The 19,548-nt window shown below is 42.1% G+C and overlaps 1 protein-coding gene across 3 annotated transcripts in view; it reads right to left on the minus strand.

Annotated features, from left to right (window-relative positions):
- Positions 1–3,786: 3,786 nt before the first annotated feature.
- The window catches only part of PCED1B (PC-esterase domain containing 1B), a 266,494-nt gene continuing 250,732 nt past the window's right edge, over positions 3,787–19,548 (minus strand). For 2 of the 3 annotated variants that reach the window (XR_005218330.1, XR_005218328.1), the window contains one exon: positions 15,015–15,179. The gene's annotated coding sequence lies outside the window, so the exon portion shown is untranslated. Of the gene's footprint in view, positions 6,695–15,014; positions 15,180–19,548 lie in introns of those variants that run through there. The other variant, XR_005218329.1, reaches the window with a different exon arrangement.

The following is a 19,548-nucleotide window of genomic DNA, read 5'->3' on the forward strand; positions in this document are numbered from 1 at the left end:
GAGCCCTAGAAAAGCCTCATGCCCTAAAATATGTCTTTCACTTGCTCTGTCTCAGTGCCTGAAATTTCTACTTGAGACCAATATTAATAACTCCTTACAGTTCATTGGTGTTGTTGATCCTATTATTGGGAGAATATTATTAAACTACACATTTATATCACTTTGTCTGGCTCTTTACTGCTTCTGAAGTGCCTTCCTTAGGTGCCACACACTGAGCTAATGCACCCTGGATCTCGTAACCACCCTGCAAGGTGGGCATCACAATGACTGGTTAACAAATGAGGAAACCAAGGCCCAGAGAGAACTGGTCAAAATCTGGCCCCTTACATGTGGTGGAGTTTGGAGTTCTGTTGCTGTGTCTGGACACTCTTTTCTTTCTAACCCAGTTAGGGGCTAACTATTCAGCAGTCTGTTCAAGGCTCCTGCTACAGAGAATGGCCCTCCACAAGCGCTGATTTGCTCATCAAAGTAATTTATTACAGCACCGGATCTGGAGAAGGTGGGACAGGCTGTGTGGGAGTGAGGAGGAAGAGGCCGGCAGGACCTTCCTGGGGAGACCAAGTCCATGGCGCCAGGTGATCTCGATGTGCCCAACGTCCTCCAGCAGGCTGATGGGAGTGGAGAGCAGCTTTGTCAGAGGCTCCTCCTTTCAAACAAGGTGATGCCCACTATAAAGGTCCTGACTAGACCTTAGGAACCAACATCTCTTGGAAAATCTGCAGCTTCAGCCTGTAAGTCTGGTTAGAACAAGACAGTGTCTCCATGGTGGACCTCCGGGACTTGGGCGCTCCTGCTGGGGAGCACCCTCTGCCAACGTGGGGGAGTGTGAGATGGGGAGCGTGGGCACCACGTCAGCGAAGGCCCACCGCAGAGGAGCCAGTTCCTGGTGCAGCACTGGCCTGATCTTAGTAGCTCCTGCAGTTGCCTCTCTGCCAGAGACCTTCATGTGTAGGAGGAGGTGGCCCAGAGTCCCCTTTGTCATCCCCCTCTCCCCCTCAGGGCTCCAGTGCCCATGATCGCTGATGCTCTCCCCTGGTCACAATCTGCTGGTAGGATCTTTGGACTGGGGTGGGGTGGGGGAACAAAACAAAACAAAACAAAACAACAACAACAAAAAAAACTGCCTAAAGGTATTTTTTTCTTTTTTTTTTTTAATGAGAGCTATCTCCTGTGTAAACCATGATAGGGTTGCCACACTAATCACAGGAATAGGTTCTCTCTCCACTCTCCAGTCCCCTAGTTGAGTAAGGTGTGACTTGTAGATGACCATTTTTCCCATTCTTAACATTTGCATGGTTTCTCTGTGGGACGAATTCTCTGATGTCCAATAAGGGATTTTCCAGAGTGATCACATTTAAATGGTTTCGCCCCAGGTTATAGTTTTCAATGTTGTGTAAGGGCTGAGTTCTTATGAAAGCTTTCCCACGCTCATGACATGTTTAGTTGACCACAGGTAGTGGACGCTGAGGCCCAAGTGAGCACAGGAGCCCTGGGAGCCTCTCTCCAAGGCAACTGCATTCTAATGAGGATCCAAACCAGGAAGCTACGGCAATCACCTTCTAACTAGGGCATTTCAGGCTAGAACCAGCAGGTGGGGTTGGATTTCTTCTGGTAGCAGCGCTGCTGAAATTACCTTTTCCACTTGTGAGTGTGCCCGGCACCAAGTCACAGGTGCAAAGCTGAAGCCCTGAGCTACTCAAGAGACCTGATTTAGAGCCTCTGGCCTGCGAGGACCTGGGGATGACATTGAATCTCGTTGCCCCTCTGTGGTAGATTCCTCTGCCTTCCTCATGAGATTGCTGGCAAGATAACATGAGCTATTTCAGGAAAAGAGGGGAACATCTGTGGTGCTAAGTTCTGTAGGGGTGTGCATGAAGATTGGGGGCTTTTTGTAATGCTGACCATACTCTAATTGAATCATTTAGCACTATTATCCATTGCACATTCTGGCTGATGAGGTTTATGGGGGAAATGTAGCCAGGCGTGCCTGGAGATGGGAAATAGAAAGGGAAGGCTAATGTACAGTGTGGCCTTTGGGGAAACTTAGTTGAGATAACTTCATGACGCATTTTGGTAACTTCTTGGGACAACATTAAAAGAGCATCAGTCTTTGTTAAATTATCCATCTCATTGGTTCCAGGTGGATTTATAAGAACTGGAAAAGGGATTGGGGAAAATGTCTCACAAAGGTACATGCAAGGCTTTTCTGGCCTTCTCTCTTGAGAAGAATAACAGTGTCCTTGGGGGGCCACAGGCCTGGCTGTATAACCCCCTGTGCTGAGAGGACAAAGCACCCAACACAAGGGGCTGTCTCTAACACCTAGAATTCATTTCCTATTACTCCCATAGCAAATCACCTCACATTTAGTGGCTTAAATTAATACATATTTTTTTTATCTTACAGTCCTAAATGGGTCTCACTGGGCTAAAATCAAGATGCTAACATGATTGCATTCCTACTGGAGGCTCTAGGGGAAAATCTGTTTCCTTGCTTTTTTATCATCTGGTGGCCCCTGCACCCCTTGGCTTGTGGCCCCTTCTTGTGTCTTCACAGCATGTCCCTCCAGTCTCTGCTTCCATCATCACATTGCCTTCTCCTCTGACTCGGAGGCTTCTACCTGAGGATGTTACGATTATATCAGACCCACCCTGATATTCCAGAATAGCCTCCCCATCTCAAAATCTCACACTTAATCCCATCAGCAATGTCCCTCTTGCTACATAAGGCAGCATTCCCTGGTGCCAGGGACTGGGATGTGGACCTATCAGGGGCCATCTTTCAGCCACAACACACCCTTTAATCACAGGCTGAGGAGCACCGGAAAGAACTCTCTGTGGATTAGTAACAGAACAGGGACTTCAAAGATTTGCAGTAGTACTGATTGGGCTCAAGATCAGTTCACTGCAATTCAGTTTCCCAAAGTACCAATTTATCTAATTTTTAAATTTTACTAATACTCAAAGCCTTGTTTCTTTTAACAATTTGTATGTCATTTTTCTCTCTTCCAGCCTTAGTATTCTTTTACCAATTCTTCAAATGGCATACCAGCCTTAATTTTTTAACTTTCAGCAATTGAAACTTTAAATGAAATTCCATTAAATCAAATTAGACAGAAATGGTAATGGCTTAAGAAAAAGGGATGAAGTTTCAACTGGGGGTTTTCAGGTAAGAAACATTAAATGAGGCTCTATTTAAATAAAAACTTGAAATTTAAGATCAAAAGCACCTGAAAAACTTCAGTGATAGTCCAAACTATACTGTAAGAAATGATGACACTTTTATTTCTAAAAAGAACCAATTGGGATCAAATAAACCAAGACAGCAGAAAGGAAGTAAATATGTCAGAAGATGGTATTCTGATGCTATATTTAGCAAAGTTCACTAATTATAAATACAAAATTGTTGAGGATGGATTTTGATTTAATGGTTGAAAAGTCCTAAAAATGCTTAAAATGCTGATAAAGTGACAAATGAACTGAAAGCTATACGAGCAACCATATTACACAGTAAATTTGAACTTTAAATTGTTAGAAACAGAAAAGTTAGATTAATAAAGTACTTAAGACATTGGCAGAATAATCACAAGTGTTCATAAAACCAAGAAAAGACATGAAAGAAATCAGTATAAACTGAAGAATTCTCTTGGGAAGCACTGACATTTTGGTTATGGAATGACTTCTGAATTTTTAATATATTTTAAAAACACTTAAAGATTTCTTTAAATGCTAGTATGAAGACAAAATGAAACCTTGTCAATGAGAACTGTAAAAATCCTCCAGTCCTACAAAAACTGTCCGAGTAGAGACAAATTCCTGTAAAGTTAATAAATAATTAAGAGGAGCAATTCTTTTTTTTTTTTTAATGGCCAAATGGTGAATTGATGATTTGACAAATTGCATTTTGGCAAACTGGGCTTTTAATTGTTAGAGCTTCAGTAACCCCCCACCCCACCCCCCACTTCTCCTGGTGAGTATGGCTTCTAGCGGGGTGTACCCCACTAGAATCCCAGTGGAGCTGGGAGGGCAGTGAGGACTCTTCTCTTCTCACTTCCTGGGCCCTGCTGCTGGGGTAATAGAGGAGCCTGGAGGCTTTCCCACAGGGTTTGTCTAGCACTTCCCAACCAGTAAACCTCTCCCTCCATCGTCCCAGACACACCTCCTGCACATTTCTAACACGTTATTGCACTGTGATTTATATGTTTGTCTCCCTCCAACAGACCTTAAAGCTCTTGGGCAATAGTAATGCCTTATCCAACTTTTTTTTACTAGTCCTGAGCCTGGTGCCTGGCACATTAATTGCTTAGTGAATGATTATTGAATGAATGGGAAGATGTGGGAAAGATTTTTTTTTTAATTGTTATTTCTCCAGGAGTTTATTCCCAACTTCTTCAATCTGGATTCAGTATCTATTGTGAATATCATATCTGTTTCCTTATCTGCCTCCTCCTCCTTAAAGCAGGGCCGCTTCTTCATCTGTGCACCCCCAGACCCAACACTCATGGGCCCTCAACACCCTTTATTCTAATTGTTATAGACCTGAAATGAGCCTCTGTATGTGGTACTTGCAATATGACATTCCAAATCCCTTTATAATGTAAATATCTTCAAAGGAGACTTCTTTCCATTCACCATAGCTTATTATCTGTTATCTTTTGGCTGATGGGCAACCAATTTATTCAACAATTTCTTCAGGATTATAATTTCTTCAGATACCAAGGTTCTAAGCTGTAGGATGTAGTTGTGAACAAAGCAGTCAAACTATTTTATGGGCATTATATTCCAGTAATTTCTTTTATTTCTAACTATTTTCTTTCCAAGAGTAATATTATTAGAAATAATGGATCCTATTTTTTTTACTCCTACCACGTTTATAACATGAGTGGGATTTCCCAGACTATCCTTCATATTTATTGTTGAAATAAAAACATTTTCAAAAGTTTTTAGTCCCTTAATTCATCCATGAATATTTAGAAAAATTCATCATTGCCTCACATGTTTTTTTCATTTCTCATTTCACAGAAACAAATTATTTATTAACCTTTCTAAAATTGTTCTACTTTCCCTTCCCTTTTGCATTTTTCATTTAATATTTGAAAAATCTTTATCAGTTCTTGTGGTGATGAAGGGGGCATGATTTTGTCATAATATAATCTGAAAAAGCTGCTGATGTGAAACCTGAATTGCATTTAAATGAATAGAGATGACTTTAGATTTCTATAAATATTATCTGAATATTTTCCCACAGACCTTTCCCATAAACCCTTCCTCTGTGCTCTCACTGTGGGTTGTCTGCAATTTCATTATGCACTTCAGCACCAACTGTTATTATTTACTTGTTTTCCCTTCTTCACCAGACTGCCAGGATCTTATCCATATTTGCATCCCCGTGCCTGGGCCACTCAGTGACTCTGCAGTGAAAGAACAAATTTAAGGGGGCATTTTCATCTTTCTTTAGATCATGTTTAGTGGCTACATTTTATGTGTCAGCCATTTAGCTAAACTCACTTCATGCACTGTTTCAAATAATCCTCATTGCAGCTTTATCTGCAGCGCAGATACTGTCTTTCCCTTTAACCAGTAAGGAAACGAGAGATTTAGAGAGGTTAATTAGCTTTCTCAAGGTCACACAGCTAAAATGAGGATAGGAACCCAAGTCTGACTAAGCAGGAAGCTCATAGGTTAACATTATGCTGTATTGCTAAGGCATTTTGGTACACCAGAACTTGAAACTGTTTAAGGAGACTTCCTCCACTAGCATTCTTTTTATATAGGTATAATATACAGATGGCTGAATCCCTCGAGCATAATAGTTGGCAAGTGGCCTCAAAACAAAAGCCAGTCCAAGGGGAGGTGTCTGTATGGGAATCCAGAACAAAGGACAAGAGATGGTACAAAAAGGGTCTACTTGGTGTTACATGGGGTGAAAGTAAATTTTTTACCTAAGCATTGTGATATTTCTAGATATTTATTCCTATATGTCTATCAGGAAACAATATCAATGATTATATCCTAATGATAAATGAAAATTGCCATCATTTTCCTAGGTGAATGCTGTACTAGGGATTCACTCAAGTCAAGGACTGAAAGAAAAGAAGGCAGAGAAATTAAGCAAACTTTTAGACCCAGGTGTCTGGACCTTGACACTATTGACGCTCTTGGCTGGAAAATTGTTATTGTAGGGGGGCTGTCCTGTGCACATGAGATGCTTAGCAACACCCCTGGCCTCTCCCCACTAGATGAAGTGGCACCAGCTGCACCCCCCAGTAGTGACAACCAAAAGTATCTCCAGACATTCCCATGGCCCTCGTTGAGAACCACCACCCACTACCTCTTGACAGCTCTTCCCAGGGCCTGCTGATTTCCAAGCTCAGCAATATACATAGTTTGGACCATTTAACTTCATCTGAACAAGGACCACTCACAAATCGTGCTACACAATGGGAAAAAAATCTAATCAACCGACCATCTAAATAGAAAACACCTCAGTCCTATTCAAGGAAAACTTGTGCAACTTCCTTTTCTTTAGATTCGGATGGTGCTTAGTCTGAAGACAAAGGCATTTGTTAGATGTCACCATTTTGCACAAGGGCTAGTCTTGCCATTCTCTGGGAGCAATTGTTGGGAGATGTTGGTTGGAAAATGTTGCTTCTGTGCTATATGAAGACACAAACAATTCACTGTTTCAGTATCAAAACTGTGGAGAGAAATCGAAGGAGATACTCAGTCTAGAGGCGGATTTTTAATAAACTACCACAAAGACTTTGATTATGTTACTATTTATCTACATGCAAGTAGTTAGTTGTAATGGATGGAGCAGAACAGAAACAAACAGCAGCAGGCATCTTAACGTGGCTAAATCCTTTTTATTTCCTTTAATTCCAGAGGGATCCTAAAAGGTCACATCTTCAGTGCTACCATAATTATATTCTCTCACAGCTTGAACTCTTCCTAATGGCTAGGCTTCAAGCTACTTTCAGGTGATGGATTTTTTCCAACAGGTCAATGCATCATTTCAAACAACAGGAAACTCTTTTCTCTTTTGCTAATAATTTATGTGTGTTTACAAAGCCTAGATTATAAATCTTCAAGACATTCTTTAAAGTAGGGCCACCATTTATTAGCTCCAAAATTCATCTGGCAGTACCAATCCAAAATCAACTAGGCATTATTTGTTTTTATTTTTTTCTCATATTTTAAATGTCGTTGCTTCCTACCCTCCTTATGCACACACATACCCAAGCTAGTATTTTCTCTGTATCTATTTTTTTATTTTGTCATGAGTTAGAACTGGAAGTAGCTCAGAAGACTGGCCCATTCCACCCCCCTCCATGTCTTTCGAGTCAGAAGCTCCAGGAAATGGCTTGGTGTCCCCCAGCTTATAGCCCAGTCGCAGGGCAGCTTGGTGGAGGGCTTGCAGGAGCTGAGTCAGAAAACAAGATTCACATTCTTCCATGTCCTGGCCGTGACTCGGAGTCTCCACTTTTCCTGTCTGCCCACCTTATCAGGTGGTGAGAATCAGATACATGTGAAAGTGTTTTGTAAACTGTCAAGGGCTTCAACGTGAAGGATGGTTTTGCTATTGCCGTTTCCCAGTGAAGAGGGAGGTCAGAGGCCTACAAAAGGCAGAGTTGGGGGAATGACTGACCCACGTCTCCTAGGAGTAAACTGAGCTCTGGAAGTAAACAGGGCTCTTAAAAGAGACATGTCCCTCTGGACCCACCAGGACTGGATTTATAATTGGAATTAGAAATTTCTAACCCCATAGTTGTGAGAGTTGCTTTCCAAAGCTTCATAGTTTACAGTACAGGAATTTGTTAAAACATCGAGATGATCTGATTTCATTATCTCAGGCAGGAATTACTTGACTTCACCACGTGAAACAAAAGATACCTGAGTATCTTGGTATTTTGTGGGTAAGTATTTGGGGGGTAGGACGCTTGCTTAAGGTGGATTTTATAAGTGATAGGAATTTTCCAGGCAGAGGAAGGGAAGAATAGCTTTACAAAGAAACCAGGCTACAGCAAAGGCACAGCCCATGCCAGGGGCCAGGCCTCAGGCCTCCTGTCCTTCTAGGCCTCATTAATCCTGCCCAGCGTTTCCAGGAGCGCTGGTTCTCCCTGTCCAGCCCCACTCCTGCTCCAGCGGAAATACCACTGCTACTGCATGAACCACCATCGCTTCAGTACTTTACCGTTTATCTAGTGCTCTTACTGTGACATGGGCAAAGTACTTCTTCTTTTCCCCATTTTACAACAAAAAAGAGAGGACACAGGAAGTTAAGTCTCCAGCACAAAGTAAAATCACCAGAGTTAAAACTATTTGAACTCCAGCTTCTGACTTACATTCAGTAAGCCTCCATTGCACTGAAGGGAAGTGAAAAAGAAAACAAACAAACAAACAAAAACAGGGCATACACTGACCCCACTTTCTCCTCTTCCTCTTAATAGTGTAATGAAAATGTTCTAAAATTGATTGTGGTGATGAATGCACAACTCTGTGATTATACTAACAGCCACTGATTGTACACTTTGGATGGATTGTATGGTATGTGAATATATCAATAAATCTGCTTTAAAAAAAATAGTGGAGTTCAGTATCTGGGGACCTCTTGAATAAAACTACATTCTTTGAAGTGGGGTTATAGGGTATTTCTTCTTCTTCTCCTTTGGGTTGTTCTATATTTTTCTAAATTCTTGTAATGATTATCAGTTACTTTTCTATTTGGAGAAAAAATATATATAACATGGTATACAAACACTTGGAGATGCTTGGGCTAATTATATCTTAACATTATTCTGCAAGAACAAAGTTGCCCCATTGTCCCCTGTGTGCTACCAGCCAAGCCCAGGAAGGATCTAGTCCTGTTACATAGCTGTTCTTCTTCCAGGAAGGAAAAGAGACCCAGAGATGGCAAAAGACTTTCTCCAAGTCCCAAACTCATTACTGTCATGTCAGAACAAGAAACCAGGTCTTACAGCCTCCACTCCAGTGCCCTTTGCCCTGCACGATTTCTCTGAAATCTGATGTGTTTGATGTACAACCGAGGTCGGATTTATATGCAGCTCAGCTTCATTTACACCTGGTTTCTCAATGTCTGCACTACGGGCATTCGGGCCAATTAATTCTTTCTGCGTTGTGGGAGCCGCCCAGGGCAGCGTAGTTGTTAGCAGCATCCCTGCACAAGATACCAGGGCCATCGCCGCCTCCTTCCAAGTTGTGACAAACAAAAATGCCTCCAGATATTGCCCAGTCTCCTGAAACCACTGATTTACTCTTGGTAAAAATTTATATAATCAGCAGACTTTCCTTTTGGACCTTTACCTCATCTGTTCATAATGTTGGACTTGGAGTCTAAGGTGCATGTTTAAAAAAAAAGCCCCATCAAAAATCTCTGGCCTTCTTACCCATAATACTCCCCTGAGAGAACTTTCAAAGGAAAGGAGTAAGCTATTGTTTTTCCAAGAGTATTTTCTCCTCCCAAGAAACTCAAAGTAAACCAAGAATCTTGCACTTGTTTTCCCTTGTGGTAGATAAGGGCAAGGAAAGAGAACCAACTTTTTATGAAAAGAGAAGCCCTGGAGGATTGTGGTAATTCCTTTGTGGTGGCAGAAACATCCACTCCTTTCAGAGCTCTTCCATTGTACTAGCCTCACAGCAGGAATTTACTAGGTGCTGGCTAATTTATGAGTGGATACAACATTCTGATGGGCTTGTTCAGCATACTAGGTAGCAAAAAAGAAGCCAGCAAAGGCTCACCACTCCTCTCACCCTTCAGACCAGCCCTCCTGCCCTCCACTTCCCTCTCTGCTCAGCCTCGGACCACAGCCCCTACGAGGAACTGAAGGCAAGCCCTCCAAGGAAGCCCCTCTCCTGACCCCTGGACCAGTGTCCTCTCCCCCAGTACCTCGGTTCTCCGTCTTCCCTTTGAGCAATGATTCATGGCACATATTACAGAGGAACCAACATCCTTCAATTCTTTCTACCATTTCCCTCATCTTTATAGGGTGCTCATGAAGCAGCATCTTCAAACTTATTTATGTGATGCCATGCTAGGAAGCAGTGATGTCAATATGCCAAATAAATGCCAAATAAATTCCATGTCATCTCCATGCAGAATCTTCTCTAGGCATAACAAGGAGCTGAATATCCACAAAGAGAGGTAGAGAAATCCCTAAAGAGAATCAGAATAACTGCAACTTTTGCTTCCTGGAGCAGCCAAAGAGCTTTTTTTTTCCTCTCCTCTTCTGGAGTGATTGACCTGAGGGAGACCAGCTTCTTGCTGGGGCACAACTTCAATGCATTTGTAGAAGCCAGTTCAGAAGTAGGGACAAAAATCTTGGGGGCTGTCTATTTCTAAGGGTCATGTTATTGCCTTTTACTTTACATTTTTGTTGGTTCTTTTTTGAATGTTGTACAAGAGACACATACATATGCCTTTTATCTCTATTTTTGTATCAAAAATGAATGGGCAAGAAGAAGAAACTAGCATCAAAGCATGTCATATGCCAAGCACTATGCAGGGAGCTTAGCTTTCTTCCCAGGCCCTCCAATTCTGGCCAATGAAGAAAGGGAGTAGGCATTACCTTCTTCTTTCACATCTAAATAAATGCTCATGTTTGAAAATGGCTTATACTCCTAACCACATATTGTGGGGTGGCCGCATGGGGGCTCCATGTCTTTTCTGGGGGTTCTGTTTCTTCTAGTTAGATAGACAGCACTTCTTCAGCCTCTATTACTTTGATCATGCTGATCCCATTGTTCAAATCAGTAAAAGGCTTGGCTTTTCCTAGTGGACATGGCCCTACAGCAGGATCATGCCTTCAATGCCTTTCTTTTCTTTTTTTTTTTTTTTTTTTTCCTTCAATGCCTTTCTATTCTGCACAGCTATGGAAGTTTGAAGCTGTATGTACCCCCAGAAAAACAGGTTCTTAAATTTAACCCATTCCTGTGGGTGTGAACTCATTGTAAGTAGGGCCTTTTGATGAGGCTACTTCAGTTAAAGTGTGTCCCAGCTCAATCAGGATGGGATTTAATCCTTTTGCTAGAGTCGTTTATAAAAAAAATGAAATTCAGGCAGAGAGAAAGACAGCCATAGGAAGCAAGAAACTGAAACAGAACCCAGAAGAGAAGGAAGAGACCAGGAGATGCTACCATGTGCCTTGAACAGGATAGAGGAGCCAAGGATCACCAGCAGTCTTTGGGGAGAAAGCATCACCTTGATTTGGACATTTTCGCAGCCTCAAAATCATTAGTGAGTAAATTCCCATTGCTTAAGCTGAATCATTTCATGGTATTTGCTTGAACAGCCTGGGAAACTAAAACACCCATATCTCTAATCCTTTTTCATTTTTTCAAGAATTTTTTAGGCTTCATACCCAAGAAGTCTTCCCTGATTCCCCCTCTGCCCAATTCCATCTGAGTGGACACCAATATAGATGTCTTTTCACCTCATATAGGTGTCACCTCTGTTAGTACTATTCTGCTTATTTGTCCACCTCCCCGAGTTACTGTGAACTCTCTGAAGACATAATCTTGTTCATATTTGCATCCCCAGCATCTACTGGTTGAATTCTACCCACCATGTACCCAAATAACCCCTCTGTGTTCTAAGAAAAACATGTCCTTTCTGGAAGAATATAGGCCCACCCCTTTTCCCTCCTATATACACACTGTCAGCTTCCATGTAAGGCGTGACCAGCATGCGATCCCATTGTTCAAATCAGTAAAAGGCTCTGCTGTTCTCAGTGGACAAAGCCCTGCAGCGAGGAGCAAGGCTCGCCAAGCACTACCTGAGCTAGATTTCCCTACTCACGTACCTCTGCCTCCAGGTAACCTCTCAACCATATTTGGTGGCCCTGCTTGAATCAATCGTGCAATTACTGGAGCAGTGTCCACTTCTTCTGATCTGTGGCTCAGCTTCCAAGACACCAGGCTGCTTTTCTGCCATCCCTTGCTACCCATTCCCCACCTAAGGCACACTACCAAATGAAATTCAAACACAAAACCCAGGGGAGAGAGGCTGAAGAGATGCTATTTCTCCCAGGCTCATGGCCAATCTCCATTCGAGCCTGGAAATGTGGGCTTATTTACATGGTTGGTTTGGAGTCTTTGGCAGATGAAAGTGCTTGGATAGTTTTGTATGTGTTGCTCATGATCAAACTTTGCCTTCAGGGAGAAAAAAAATCTCTGGCCTGTTCCTTGGCTGTCACCGCAGCTCAGCATCACTCATCTGTTTTGCTGCTAAAAATAATCCTGAGTGGTCAGAGTCTGCAGTGATCCATTTGACTGTTTCACTGATACCAATCTCCAGTGTCATCCTTATCCAAGCTTCCGTGTGACTCATCTGCTTTCCTGTCCTCCCTTCCTGCCACGTGGCTGTCCTTGCCCACGTCCCTCTCCCCAGCTGACTGCCGTGCCCTCCCTCCTGAACGGCCCTGATGTCAGGAGTGGAGCGGGCGCACCCTCAGGGTAGTTGTGTTGCGGAACGGAGCGAGTACTGCACTTGGCATCAGAATACCTGGGTTTGAGTTCCCTCATCTTGAAACCCATGAGTTCTGATATATGTAAAGTCCCACGTCTGGCAGTTCACCCTTTTGAGGTCATCACTGTCACTATGACTCCGAACAAGCATCTTAATTTTTTCATGTCTCAGCCATTTTGTCTGAGAAAGGAAAGGGTCAGGGGGAGCAGACGTGAGACCACAGGGGCTGCTGGGCCGCCTGCAGGTGAGAGTCTGCCCCATCTACCTCCTTCTCTGTGGGTCTGCACGAGATGGCGGCCACCTGGAATCCTGCACAGCAGCAGGGAATCCGAGCGAACTACCACAATGGGAAGGAACCAAAGAACCATGTCACTCCTCCACCAAGAGACTGGTTTCCCATTCTCAGAACATTCAGGGGCCAAAGTGAAGGTGACAACTCCTTAGGTGATAAAGAGGTTGACCAAAAAAGCCCAAGAGGCCAAAATCTCAGGCTGAGAATGAAGAGACCTGAGACAAGCAGAGATAGCTGGCAGTTCTGACACATCCTCGGAGAGAGTGCTGCCCCGGCTCAGAATCTTCCGGCTCTGATGCCCATCACCAGGTGGCACCCAGCAAGGCCTTTACCGTCTGGACCATAGCAGTAGTGTGATTAGTGCTCATAGTTTTAACAGCTGCTGTGTTAAAGGCTTTACATAGAGTAGCGTTTTGAATCCTGACAACAGACTTGTCGGTCGGTATTTTCACTCCCATTCTACAGAACACAATGCCAAAGCCCAAAGAAGCTAACCAGTGGGCCCCAAATTTCCATTAGCGACCAGAGGAGCGGACCGTGAACTCTCAAGTGGGAGTTGGACGCTGACACAGCAAGGGAGTGGCCGGGTGGGGACAGGGCTGAGGATGAGGAGGCCTTCATCCTCCCGCAGGCTCCATCTTGGACTTACACTTCCACCATCTGAAGTTATATTTATTTATATTGTTAAAATGCTGTCATTTCTGGCAGAGGTAATACATCAGTTATGGTCAACCTGTTTATGAACTCTTTCCTGATTTAGTTTCCATGTGAAGCAGGCGCCGGGAACCTGAGCATCTAGAACAGGCCTCGCTGCCGGTGGCAACACAGTTCCTTCCCTCCACCTCGGCTTCCTCATCGGCAAAGCAGGAATAAAGACTCCCTCTAGGGTGGTTGTGAGGTGTCACTGATACAATGTATCGAAAACTTCTTTACAAACAGTAAATTCTTACGAAAAGACAAAGATTGCTATATTAGGGAAAAAATTTTTTTCTTTTTATTTTCTTACCACCAGAACAATACTGGTTCACATTATTATTATTCAACTCATGATAATAAAGTAAAACATAATCTCCTCATGCTGAAAGAGCAGCTAATACTTTAGGTCTTTCCAGACCTCTTATTAAAATGACAATTACTCTTGTTGTTGTAATTACAGTTTTGTAAAATGCAGGTGCTGATGAGGTGAAGAAAGGAGAGGCGTTTGAGGGCCGTAGGTTGGCTTGTGGGAGGAGCAGCTGCAGGGGCCAGTGGACACCTCTACATGGAGGCTGCCCGAACTGGCAGGTAGTTGGGTAATTGGGTAAAGCAGTTAGTTAGTCAAAGCAGGGAAACAGTAAAAAATGGAAAACACCTTAAATATTTCATTAAAGTAAATTAAATAAATATAGATTCATTTGACAATATTTTGAAGGGACAAGGCCTTTTCTCTAAGTACATGATGGTCAAGTGGAGTTCTGTGTGGACTTTACAAAACTAAACCACACTCATAATTCAAAGTCAATGGCTTCCAGTTCAACATCTTAAAGTGGAGTCGGAACAGATGGTTGGGAAACCACCTGACTTCAGAATTTTTCTAGATTGAACAAACTGTCCTAATTATTTTTACATCTATCTCAACCATATCACAGTCTAAGATTGTTTTTGTTTTGTTTTTTAAGCTGCTTGCCTTTTTTACATGTTTATCAAGGCATTCTGTTTTGAACAAAAAGAATCCCTCTCCCCACTCATATTTCTTTGGTTTACATAATTAAAATAACAGTTTGTCCGGTTTGTGGACAAATATATGTGCCTCCTGGTAAACCCTAAACTGCGGGAGCAGAAGGACCAGTGACCCAGGATCTGCCTCCTGAGCACCATCACTCACTACCTTTAGACAAGATGCTTTGTGGAAAGGAAGGTGAGCATCAGTCAGTCAGTGTTTGGGGGCCCATTGTGAGGATTTCTAAGATATTTACTGCATGTTTCAGTTTGCTAAAGCTGCCAGAACGCAATACACCAGAAATGGGTTGGCTTTTTCAATGGGGTTAGGTTATAAATTTGCAGTTGTAAGGCCATGAAAATGTCCAGATTAAGGCATCAAGAGGAAGGTACCTTCTCTGAGGAAAGGCTGCTGGCATCTGGGGCTCCTCTGTCACATGGGAAGGCACATGGTGACGTCTTCTGGTCCCTCTCTCCTGGTTCTGGTTTCAATGGCTGTCTCCAAAATGTCTCTGGGCATTTCTTTCTAAGCTCTCTGGGCTTTTACTGTCTTTTATCCTCTCACAAAGGATTAAGGCCCCCCTTGAATGGGCTGGGTTGCATCTCAACTGAACCAAAAGGTCCCACCTGCAATAGGTTTGCCCCCACAGGGATGGATTAAAAGCACATGACCATTTGTGGGGTACAGAACGGCTCCAAACCAGCACACTGCAAACACAGAAAAACAAGTGTGTCTGTTAGGATGCTTTTAATGAAAGTAACAGAAACTCTGACTGAACCCAGTTTTTTTAAAAAAATTAAGATTTAGTATCTCAAATAACAGGAAGTTTAGAGGTAAAATAGGCTTCAAGGTTGGTTGATTTGGGAGTTTAACAAATGTTACTGAGCCCCCAGATTCTTTCCATCTCTCTTCTCTGCCCTCCACAGCATCAGCAAGTCCTGTTATCTCCTCCCCCAGCCCAGCCTGAATCCATCCACTTTCCTCCATCTCTAGCCCTAGACCACATTCATCTCATCAAACCCACTGCAATAACTTTGCCCTCTGTGTAGAGGCTAAAGTAATCTTTTAAGGTGTTTAAGTCAGATCATCTCACTCCTTTATTTAAAAGGCTTTAGTGACTTCCTGTTGTGGGCAAAACAACAACTAGATACCTTATCCTAGTTTAAGAGGCTTTGACAGAGCTGGCCCTGACTTCTCTCTGACCTTGTGTGGCATATGAAAATGCAGACTTCCTCCACCCCAGGGCCTTTCTACTTGCCTTTAAAAAAAAAAAATTATAAATAAATATATATAAAAATTTGTTTTTAATTAAAGAAGTTGAAGGTTTACAAAAAAACCATGCGTAAAATACAGAGTTCTCATATACCACCCTATTAGTAACACCTTCTATTACTGTGGTATATTTGTTACAATTTGAATGAACATTTTCATAATTGTACTATTAACTGTAGTCCATGGTTTACATTATGGTTCACTGTTTGTATTGTATAGTCCTATGAGTTTCGTGTTTTTTAAAATTTCTACTTGTCTTTTCTCTGCCTGGAATGTTCTGCTCCCTGATTTTTGCTTGGTTGGATCTTCCTGTCATTCAGGTCTCAACTTGAAGGTCACCGCTGCAAGGCCTTCTCTGACCACCCAGTCCAAATAGCCCCTCATTCCCAGTCATTCTATACTGCTAACCCTGTTGTACTTTTGCCCTAGAACTTACCACTTTTGGAATCATTGTTTCAATTATTTATTTGTTGTCTCTCTCTTTCCCACCCAAACTAGACTGTAATCTCCAGGGGAGCAGGCTTTTTTGGCTTGTTCCCCATTGTAGCCTTAACACTTAGAACAAAAGTAGGAGCAAATAATAATAATAATAACAGTAATAATTTAATGACTGAATACTTCATTTGCCTGACATATATCCCACATTCTGAAAGGAATGCCCTCCTAGGAGTGGTCAACAGAGTCCCCAGGACAATAGTCATGGGAGCTGCCTACTCTTCTTGCAGTTACCGCTTAAATAATTTAGCAGGTATTTATTGCTAGGTTATGAGCTAAGCACTAGAGGTATCCAGATAAAGAAAACACAGACTCTGCTCTTAAGAACTCACAGATCAGTGGAAAGTTAGACTGAGAAATTAGGAGGTTTACAGTGCAGTTTGATAAATATTATAAGGGAGGAAAGCACTGAATGCTACTGGAAAACCCAGGAGGAGCCCATAACTCAATCAGGGTACAGTCAGGGAAGGCTTCCTGGAAGAGGTAAAGTATGAGTGATGCTTAAGGATAAGTAAGCATCAGCCAGGTGAAGAAGGGGATGGCAGGTGGGAAAGAACACTCTAGCAGAGGGAACAACAGAGCCACCAAAGCCTTGGAGAGCCTTGGGAGAAGTGCAAGGAGGTTAGGAGGACAGGGGATTAGGGCCCAAGAAGGACGGGGTGGGCATGGAAAGAACAAGACCGGGCAGGTAAGAAGAGACCATATCATGAACGGCCTTTTACAACAACAGCTAACATTTATTGAGAGGTTACTGCGTACCAGGCACTGAGAAGCATATTACATGGTGTGCTGGTTTGTGTGTATTATGTCCCCCAGAAAAAGCCATATTCTTTGATGCAATCTTGTGGGGCAGACATATTAGTGGGGATTAAGTTGGAACGTTTGGATTAGGTTGTTTGCATGGAAATGCACCCCACCCAACTGTAGGTGATAACTCTGATGAGATAATTTCCATGAAGGTGTGACCCCACCCATTCAGGGTGGGCCTTGATCAGTGGAGCCATATAAATGAGCTGACAAACAGAAGGAACTCAGTGCAGCTGAGAGTGACATTTTGAAGAGGAGCTACAGCCAAGAGGGACACTTTGAAGAAAGCACAGGAGCTGCAGATGAGAGACAGTTTGAAGATGGCCATTGAAAGCAGACTCTTGCTCCAGAGAAGCTGAGAGAGGACAAACATCCCAAGAGTAACTGAGAGTGACATTTTTGAGAAACTGCAGCCTAGAGAGGAACATCCTGGGAGAAAGCCATTTTGAAACCAGAACTTGGAGCACACACCAGCCATGTGCCTTCCCAGCTAACAGAGGTTTTCCGGATGCCATTGGCCATCCTCCAGTAAAGGTACCTGATTGTTGGTGTGTTACCTTGGACACTTTATGGCTTTAAGACTGTAACTGTGTAACCAAATAAACCCCTTTTATAAAAGCCAATCCATCTCTGGTGTTTTACATTCCGGCAGCATTAGCAAACTAGAACACATGGATTAGCTCATTTACTCTTCATGACAACCCTACAAAGTAGGTTCTATTATTATTCTTAATTTATTGATGTGAAATATTAAGTCACTTTCCTGAGGACATACAGAGGCAAGTGGTAGTCAGTATTTATTTAAACCCAGACATTTTTTTTCAAGCTCCAGAGCAACAGCTCCTAACACTGACTTTATATCACCAACACCCATAACAGACATTCCCATGTGCCTCAGAATCCTTCTCAACCCAGTGTTCTAGGCAGCAATTGCCTGATTAGAACTGGCATGTAAAATGAAACCAAGTTGTCATTTCTGCAGTAGGAAGGGAGGAGCCATCAAAGGGCCTAGGCAGAGTGACATAAGATTTGCATTTTTGAAAGCTCACATGGCCAGCAGATTGGGGTGGCCCAGGCCAGAGGTAGTGGGGCATTGAGGAAGATAATGTAATGAAGTGGACAACAAATCTAAATCTATTTCTTGCAGAGGGCTTTGTACTTTACCCATTAGGCAGGGGAGCCACCGAAGGTTAGTCACACGTAGCATAAACGACTTTATATCTTAATGACATTCTTCTAGCTACAGTAAAAATAATGGATTGGACAGGAACAAGATTAGAGGCAGGGAAGCCAGCCAAGAGTTTGGCAATATTCTAGGTGAGAGATATTATGGGCCTAAATTACAGCAGGGATGGTGGGGATGAAGAGAAAGGGACAGATGCAGGAGTATGAAGTCAAAGGAATTCAATACTTGCTGGTCTTGTCAACCACAATTCTCCTACCAGCTCTGAGCTGAAGAATTTGAGCCTTGCGTCTGCCTTCCTGCGAAGGCAGATATTACAAATGTTTTGAAACACAAGCCCTGGATCCCTTGTGATATATCTTAATTTCTCTGATTCTTACTTCTTCACTAGTAGAATTGACCCTACTGCATGGAGCTTGTGAGTATTCACTGAGATAATTTACGTAGAAGTGCTTAGCCCACAATCCCACTTAGTTACTGCTCAAAAATATCATCTACTACCACTATTATTGGCTTTCTTTTTGCAATATTGTTAGAGAAAGCTTGACAACTAAGTCTACTATTTAAATCCGGGGATTCTCCCCCTTGTGATGGAAACAAGACTAGATGCTTTGTGGCTTCACTCTTTCATTTTGACTGGGGACTTAGTTTACTCATTTATAACATGTTCTGAATGCTCAACTTTGATCTGTTTTTTTTTTTTTTGCTAATATCTTTTTAGATAAAGATTGCAAAGAAAATACATAGAATAACATTTCAATGTAAAATTGTATATAAAATCAATATATAGAATTGATAACTGCATGGTAGAACCAGTGGTTCAAGTTTTTGTTTTATATAAAACATATATATACACACACACATATATATAAAGTAATATATGTAAAGTTAAAATTTTTAACAATACAAAGGGGTATAACATGAACTGTAAAAGCCTACCTCCTTACCCACTTCTCTCTATATAAAATAATGAGAGTGGAATACAATTATAGCTACTATTTTTTTCCCCACAAATTATTATGTATATACATATGTATATAAATACACATATGTATATAGATATGTGTATAAAATGTGATCCTTGAAATTTCCATTTATGATCCTACGCTGTTTGTTTTTCAATTAAAACAACCTAGTTTGGAAAATTTTCTATATCAATGCAATAAATATATTCATTCTTCTGAACAGCCACAAAGTATTGCATTTTTTAAAGCATTTAATCCTCTTGATGGGCATATATATTGTATCCCATTCTTCACTATTACAATTAATAGTATCACACTATCCCTATACAGTACATATTTGCTTCTTTGTGCAAG

This window comes from Choloepus didactylus, chromosome 8, assembly GCF_015220235.1.
Source record: "Choloepus didactylus isolate mChoDid1 chromosome 8, mChoDid1.pri, whole genome shotgun sequence".
Lineage (NCBI taxonomy): Eukaryota > Metazoa > Chordata > Mammalia > Pilosa > Megalonychidae > Choloepus > Choloepus didactylus.